The sequence below is a fragment of the Nerophis lumbriciformis genome, linkage group LG18 (assembly GCF_033978685.3).
Source record: "Nerophis lumbriciformis linkage group LG18, RoL_Nlum_v2.1, whole genome shotgun sequence".
Lineage (NCBI taxonomy): Eukaryota > Metazoa > Chordata > Actinopteri > Syngnathiformes > Syngnathidae > Nerophis > Nerophis lumbriciformis.
In genome coordinates this window covers 31,964,836-31,973,188 of record NC_084565.2, presented here as the reverse complement: position 1 = coordinate 31,973,188, position 8,353 = coordinate 31,964,836, and positions in this window count along the sequence as shown.

The following is an 8,353-nucleotide window of genomic DNA, read 5'->3' as shown; positions in this document are numbered from 1 at the left end:
ATATGGTCTTTTTTCTGCAACATCAAGGTATATTTTGACGCTTACATAGGTCTGGTGATAATGTTCCCCTTTAAACACTGGATGTCCACTAACTTCTTGCAACTCAACACTAAGAAAACGGAAATGCTGATTATCGGTCCTGCTCAACACCGACACCTATTTAATAATACCACCTTAACATTTGACAACCAAACAATGACACAAAGTGACTCGGTAAAGAATCTGGGTATTATCTTCGACCCAACTCTCTCCTTTGAGTCACACATTAAGAGTGTTACTAAAACGGCCTTCTTTCATCTCTGTAATATCGCTAAAATTCGTTCCATTTTGTCCACTAGCGACGCTGAGATTATTATTCATGCGTTCGTTACGTCTCGTCTCGATTACTGTAACGTATTATTTTCGGGTCTCCCTATGTCTAGCATTAAAAGATTACAATTGGTACAAAATGCGGCTGCTAGACTTTTGACAAGAACAAGAAAGTTTGATCATATTACGCCTATACTGGCTCACCTGCACTGGCTTCCTGTGCACTTAAGATGCGACTTTAAGGTTTTATTACTTACGTATAAAATACTACACGGTGTAGCTCCATCCTATCTTACCGATTGTATTGTACCATATGTCCCGGCAAGAAACCTGCGTTCAAAGAACTACGGCTTATTAGTGATTCCCAGAGCCCATAAAAAGTCTGCGGGCTATAGAGCGTTTTCTATTGGGGCTCCAGTACTCTGGAATGCCCTCCCGGTAACAGTTAGAGACGCTACCTCAGTAGAAGCATTTAAGTCCCATCTTAAAACTCATTTGTATACTCTAGCCTTTAAATAGACCCCCTTTTTTTAGACCAGTTGATCTGCCGTTTCTTTTCTTTTCTCCTCTGCCTCCTCGCCGGGTTATTCATGGATGAAGTGCTGGCTGTCCAGAGTTAGGACCCGGGGTGGACCGCTCGCCTGTGCATCGGTTGGGGACATCTCTGCGCTGCTGACCCGTCTCCGCTCGGGATGGTCTCCTGCTGGCTCTACTATGGACTGGACTCTCACTACTATGTTAGATCCACTAAGGACTGTTCTTCACAATATTATGTCACTCGACATCCATTGCTTTCGGTCTCCCCTAGAGAGGGGGGGTTACCCACATATGCGGTTTCTCATAGTCATTCACATCGACGTCCCTTATGTGGGCTCTGTACCGAGGATGTCGTTGTGACTTGTACTAGACTTTTGTGATTTAGGGCTATATAAATAAACATTGATTGATTGATAGTTTTATGAATTAATGTATTAATAATACTGTTCAGCATTAACCTTGGAGAGTGGACTGTTACAGTATCTCCTTCCAGCTGTTCCTCCGTCAAACACACCATCAGCAGCTTTTTCATATTTTCATGGATACATGTTCACCGTTTAGATATTATTTTAACATTCTTGGCTGGCGTTAGACTCATTCTGCCGCAGTATGATGCAGACTATCAGTGATACTCTGGAATTGCTTCGCCAAATTGGCGACACACTTGGTCATGTTTTTGATGATTTATTTCTTTAATTCAGTGAATATCATCCGCTTCTTCTTCTCAGCACTTTTCTTCACACTCACTTTCTTCCGTCCTATGGTTGGAAATCAAAGTTATGTTGATATTGAGCTATGAGTTAATATTAGCGAGTAAAACCGGATGTTTGGGGCAGATCTAATGACATTCCCTACACCAACTGATGGCTGTCATGCTTGTAACTCAAATGTTTGCTTAATTAGTCGAGAAACCGCACTTTTCTCAAAACACTCCTAAATTGGGGAATTGTTTTTTTGAGTTACAATTGTATAATGTGTCATGTCTGTGTGATCATGTTTTGTTTTAGTCATGTTCGGTTTTGTTTTTGGACTTTTTGTGCACTTTTGTTTGTTTTGTCACCATAGCAACCATTAGTTTTCACCTGTCACGTCACGCACCTGTTTCACGTTTTGAGTCACGCACCTGTTTTCACTAATCATGTCTGTAGTATTTAAGTTCATTGTTTTCAGTTTGTCTTGCTGGCGACATCCCACATCATACTCTCCACACACCCTTATGACCCTTGCTGCGCTTTTTCATGCTGTTTTCTCGTCCAAGTAAGCTTTCTTTATTCATACCATAGTTTGCAAGTTTTGTTTCATTGTTCATAGTTTCTGCCGTTGTGCAAGTTTTGTTTTCATTAGCCAAGTTTTTTACCTCTGCCATTGTGCGCGCCTTTTGTTTGCTTCTTTTTTTTTTTGTCCTTTGTTAGTGTAAAAAATATATATATATATATATGTACTCACATTCCCGTCTCGCCCGAGCCAACTTTCCGTTGCCTTCTGGAAAAACTAAACCCAAGGACCAAGTCTTGACATAATGAACCTAAACGATAGGGAATTGTTTCTTTTTTAGGTGTTAATTTTTTTATGTTGTGATAATTTTTTTGTGGATTTGCACCAAAAGTGAATGGATTCATCCCAAATTCATGTTAACACAGCTGAAACTCAACATTCCTGACTTGGTGAGCAGAGCCCTCCGCAAAGGCATGTTACCTTGGATGTGAATATGTGAATGGAAAAACCAGATTCACATTTCTTTGCCATCTGTAAAGTTTCACAATACTGTACATCACAATTTAATATGATGGGATTTTTTTTTTGTTTCTACTATGTCATCTTTTTATGCACCAAACCTAATGGAAACCTCATTTTAAAGAGGATTAAAAAAAATAATCTTAATGAGAGTTGATAAAGATATATGAGCGAATGAGGTTCCATTTACATTGCTATTAAAAGCATAATCTGGATTAGATACGGATTAAACTCTTTTTGACATGACAGCCATAAACATCACCCAGTTTGTTCTAGTCTGATTAGATTTTTAATATGTTTTTAGGTTTTATATTTTCTATAATGTCATCAATACTTCCTTGAAAGAGGATCAAAATATCATCTTAATAGAATGGAACTCTACATTCACATGGCCAAACTAATAGAGGATTACCTCCACCAAGGTTTATTCTCCTGGGAAATCAATAGGCGATCTAAGAAAATCTGTCCAAATTAGATAAAATCATACTACAACCTGATGTGTCTGAACATGTTTATATTTTTATATGGCCGTTAAAGGCTCAATCTGGATTAGATCCAGATTGACTCTTTATCAATCAATCAATCAGTCCATAGTGGGGCCAGCAGGAGATCGTCTTAAGTGGAGACAAGTCAGTAGCGCAGAGACGTCCCCAACTGATGCACAGATGAGTGGTCCCCCCGGGTCCCGACTTTGAACAGCTAGCGCGTCATCTGTGGTCACCTAATAACCTCTCCACACAGGAGAGGGGGGCAGAGCAGAAAAGAGACGGCAGATCAACTGGTCAAAAAGGGGGGTCTATTTAAGGGCTAGTGTATACAAACGAGTTTTAAGATGGGACTTAAATGCTTCTACTTTAGCATAAAAGCTTCCAACTAGCATATATTTATTCAAATTAAGTTGTGTCCTTTTTTCCCCCCGATTTTCAATATTTCCACCATTTGCAGGTTTTTTAAATCAAGTTAATTTCAGCAAAGGAAATTGAAATAATCAAGTTAATGGAGCAAAACCTTTGAAATCAAACTTTGAGCATAAAAAGCATAACTCCCCCCTTGAAATAACAGAGCCTTGAAAATCAAGCTTTGAGAATTCCACAAAAAAGTTGCTCCAAATATTAGCGTTTGATTAGCAGATAATTGATATTTAGCGAGCATAAAAAGCATAACCTCTTTTTCCCCCGATTTTCAATATTTCCACCATGCCGTCTATTTGCAGGTTTTTTAAATCAAGTTAATTTCAGTAAAGGATATTGAAATAATCAAGTTAATGGAGCGAAACCTTTGAAATCAAGCTTTGAGAATTCCACAAAAAAGTTGCTCCAAATGTTAGCGTTTGATTAGCAGATAATTGATATTTAGCGAGCATAAAAAGCATAACCTTTTTTTCCCCCCGATTTTCAATATTTCTACCATGCCGTCCATTTGCAGGTTTTTTAAATCAAGTTCATTTCAGTAAAGGCACCTGAAATAATCAAGTTAATGGAGCGAAACCTTTGAAATCAAGCTTTGAGAATTCCACAAAAAAGTTGCTCCAAATGTTAGCGTTTGATTAGCAGATAATTGATATTTAGTGAGTATAAAAAGCATAACTCCCCCCCATTTTCAATGCCGTCCTTTTGCAGGTTTTTTAAATCAAGTTAATTTGAGCAAAGGAAATAGAAATAATCAAGTTAATGTAGCAAAATTGTGAAAATCAATCTTTGAGAATTCCACAAAAAAGTTGCTCCAAATGTTTGCGTTTGATTAGCAGATAATTGATATTTAGCGAGCATAAAAAGCATAACCTACCCCCCCTACCCCATTTTCAATGCCGCCCATGTGCAGGTTTTTTAAATCAAGTTAATTTGAGTAAAGGAAATAGAAATAATCAAATTAATGGAGCAAAATCTTGAAAATCAAGCTTTGAGAATTCCACAAAAAAGTTGCTCCAAATATTAACGTTTGTTTAGCGGATAATTGATATTTAGCGAGCATAAAAGGCATAACCTTTTTCTTTTTTTTCCCGATTTTCAATATTTCCACCATGCCGTCCATTTGCAGGTTTTTTTAAATCAAGTTAATTCCAGTAAAGGGACCTGAAATAATCAAGTTCACGGAGCGAAACCTTGAAAATCAAGCTTTGAGAATTCCACAAAAAAGTTGCTCCAAATATTAACGTTTGATTAGCAGATAATTGATATTTAGCGAGCATAAAAGGCATAACCTTTTTCTTTTTTTCCCCGATTTTCAATATTTCCACCATGCCGTCCATTGGCAGGTTTTTTAAATCAAGTTAATTCCAGTAAAGGATATTGAAATAATCAAGTTAATGGAGCAAAACCTTTGAAATCAAGCTTTGAGAATTCCACAAAAAAGTTGCTCCAAATGTTAGCAGATAATTGATATTTAGCGAGCATAAAAAGCATAACCCCCCCCACATTTTCAATGCCGTCCATTTGCAGGTTTTTTAAATCAAGTTAATTTGAGTAAAGGAAATAGAAATAATCAAGTTAATGTAGCAAAATTGTGAAAATCAATCTTTGAGAATTCCACGAAAAAGTTGCTCCAAATGTTTGCGTTTGATTAGTGTAAAATTTATATTTAGCGAGCAAAAAAAGCTTAACCTTTTTTTTCCCCGCCGATTTTCAATATTTCCACCATGCCGTCCATTTGCAGGTTTTTTAAATCAAGTTAATTTCAGTAAAGGTACCTGAAATAATCAAGTTCATGGAGCGAAACCTTGAAAATCAAGCTTTGAGAATTCCACAAAAAGTTGCTCCAAATGTTAGCATTTGATTAGCAGATAATTGATATTTAGCGAGCATAAAAGGCATAACCTCTTTTTTTCCCCCCCCGATTTTCAATATTTCCACCATGCCGTCTATTTGCAGGTTTTTTAAAATCAAGTTAATTCCAGTAAAAGATATTGAAATAATCAAGTTAAGGGAGCAAAACCTTTGAAATCAAGCTTTGAGAATTCCACAAAAAAGTCGCTCCAAATGTTAGCGTTTGATTAGCAGATAATTGATATTTAGCGAGCATAAAAAGCATAATTTTTTTCCTCCCCCAATTTCCTGTCACGTGTGGTGCGCATGGTGATGCGGGGGTTTGTTCTCCCAAGATGCAAGGGACGAATCCGGACAGGACTTCACCGGGGACGAGCCAGGTGGCGGCGGCGAATGGAACGCCGCTGCCGCAGGCGAGGCGGATGACCACGGAAAGGCCACATTCGTGGCTGACGAGGTGGGCGGGAGTGACGTCGGAATTTCAGCAGTCTTTGAGTCTTACCCAATTCGTGGGCGTACAAGAATTAACCCCTGAGAGGGCTGCATGCCGGTGTCTGATGGCTGTTTGCGCAGCTGGCCAGCCCGAGGTCGTGGAGGCAACAACGCTGGCGACGAGGAGGGTGGCGGCGCCGTGGGAAGGCCCGCCAGAGACGAGGAAGGAGCAGACGTCGGCGTGGAAGCGGCAGGCATCGTCATCGAGGCCGCAGCAGGAGTCGACGTCGCCGCCGTGAAAGCAGGAGGAGCAGTCGTCGCCGCCGTGGAAGCAGGAACTGGAGCAGGTGTCAGCCGAGGAGCATGAACAGGTGCTAGTCGAGGAGCAGGAACAGGTGTCAGCCGAGGAGCAGGAACAGGTGTCAGCCGAGGAGCAGGAACAGGTGTCAGCCGAGGAGCAGGAACAGGTGTCAGCCGAGGAGCAGGAACAGGTGTCAGCCGAGGAGCAGGAACAGGTGTCAGCCGAGGAGCAGGAACAGGTGTCAGCCGAGGAGCAGGAACAGGTGTCAGCCGAGGAGCAGGAACAGGTGTCAGCCGAGGAGCAGGAACAGGTGTCAGCCGAGGAGCAGGAACAGGTGCTAGCCGAGGAGCAGGAACTAGCCGAGGAACAGGAACTGGAGATGGTGGCGTCTGCAAGCCCACCGGAGACGACGGTGGCGTCTGCAAGCCCACCGGAGACGACGGTGGCGTCTGCAAGCCCACCGGAGACGACGGTGGCGTCTGCAAGCCCACCGGAGACGACGGTGGCGTTTGCAAGCCCACCGGAGACGACGGTGGCGTTTGCAAGCCCACCGGAGACGACGGTGGCGTCTGCAAGCCCACCGGAGACGACGGTGGCGTCTGCAAGCCCACCGGAGACGACGGTGGCGTCTGCAAGCCCACCGGAGATGACGGTGGCGTCTGCAAGCCCACCGGAGATGACGGTGGCGTCTGCAAGCCCACCGGAGATGACGGTGGCGTCTGCAAGCCCACCGGAGATGACGGTGGCGTCTGCAAGCCCACCGGAGATGACGGTGGCGTCTGCAAGCCCACCGGAGATGACGGTGGCGTCTGCAAGCCCACCGGAGATGACGGTGGCGTCTGCAAGCCCACCCGGGCTGAGGTTAGCCATGAGCATGGCGGAGGCGGTCTAGCTGGGGGTTGCGGCTTGACATGCCGACGGACTGGTGGTGGAGGATGGGCTGGAGGTTGCTGCCTGGTTGGGTGCATCTGAGTCACCCCACCAGCACAGCTCCCGGCCCCAGCCCCCCCCTCAAGGAGCGGATACCAGACGCGCTCCCTGTGGTCTGGCATCTTCTTTAGGGTTGGGTGGAGGGGGGTAGACTCCTCCCCTCTCAATTGTCCAAAAAGTCCATTTCTGGGAGCATTGGTCACTGGGGGCGAAGCCAAAGTCACTGGAGGCGGGGCTTGAAAAACAGGAGACTGACACTGAAAAAATCTAAATTTTGAAAAAAAATTCTCATAAGGATTAATTCTAGAAATAAAGTCCCTAGTGGGGGGCTGACAGAGGGAGTAAACAGAATCTTAAAAAAAATCTTGGTCTCTGACGTCATCACTAGTGGGCGGGATGACGTCATCACAAGTATGCAGCGTAATGTCAACAGCGCGGGTCTCCCTCTGGCTCACAGCCCAGTTGGAAAATTGTTTGGCACAAACTTCAATGGATTTACCAAACATCAGAGGGGAAGACTGGGCTGCTCTTGGCGTGCTGTTGTCCGGAAGAGGAGTTTTCGGGAGCGACGCGTCTTGAAGACGAGGCGAAGACTCCTTGCCGTCCGGTGCGGGAGTACGAGGTGCTGCTTTCTTTCTGTCACGTGTGGTGCGCATGGTGATGCGGGGATTTGTTCTCCCAAGATGCAAGGGACGAATCCGGACAGGACTTGCAGGTAATAACTTGATTTAATAATAAAATAACACAAAACTGGTACAAAACAGAAAACAAACCGACAGGAAGAGGTGCCGAACGCACTGGAAGCTAAGGCTAACACTTAGCACAAACTATGGAACTTAGCTGAGTCTAGGAAACAAGAACGAACTTACGTGGCAGTCGCGTGATGCAAAAACAAAGAAAGCAGAATGAGTGATGAACAAAGGTGGGCTTAAATAGCGTCTGTGATTACAACAGGTGCGCGTCAGAAACACAAGCGGCAGGTGGAATTAATATGTAACTATGGTAACCAACTCAAAGGTGCACAGACAGGAACAAAATGAGTCCAAGACTAACAGAAAACCCAAACAGAAATATGATCCGGGCAGCGGATCATAACATTTCCAATGCCGTCCATTTGCAGAATCAAGTTAATTTGAATAAAATAAATTGAAAGGAAATTGAAATAATCAAGTTAAAGGAGCGAAACCTTGAAAATCAAGCTTTGAGAATTCCACAAAAAAGTTGCTCCAAATGTTAGCGTTTGATTAGCAGATAAATGATATTTAGCGAGCATAAAAAGCATAACTTTTTTACCCCCCCATTTTCAATGCCGTCCATTTGCAGGTTTTTTTAAATCAAGTTAATTTCA